Here is a 237-nt window from a genome sequence, read left to right on the forward strand (position 1 = left end):
AAATTTGGATGAGTTTCAATGTCAGTCTTTTCGATTGATGCCGTAGTAGCACCATGGCGATACAATGGCGTCACATAAACAGCGGTTGAAAGTTGAAAGTGGCCGGAAGAGAGAAGCGAGACTAGCTATGTAATTTTAGGGATGGGTCAAATTTCATGTAAATACTTACCGACGTTAAAAAAAGGTAATAAGTGGTACCATTTACCAAAACCTTTTTTAAATAATTGTCATGCATAA

General features: G+C 37.1%; 1 protein-coding gene across 1 annotated transcript in view; it reads left to right on the forward strand.

Moving 5' to 3' along the window:
- Positions 1-237, forward strand: part of LOC119592690 (dynein regulatory complex subunit 3-like) — a 23,159-nt gene that overhangs the window by 9,677 nt on the left and 13,245 nt on the right. The gene's annotated exons all lie outside the window — the stretch shown is intronic.

This window comes from Penaeus monodon, chromosome 30, assembly GCF_015228065.2.
Source record: "Penaeus monodon isolate SGIC_2016 chromosome 30, NSTDA_Pmon_1, whole genome shotgun sequence".
Classification (NCBI taxonomy): Eukaryota; Metazoa; Arthropoda; class Malacostraca; order Decapoda; family Penaeidae; genus Penaeus; species Penaeus monodon.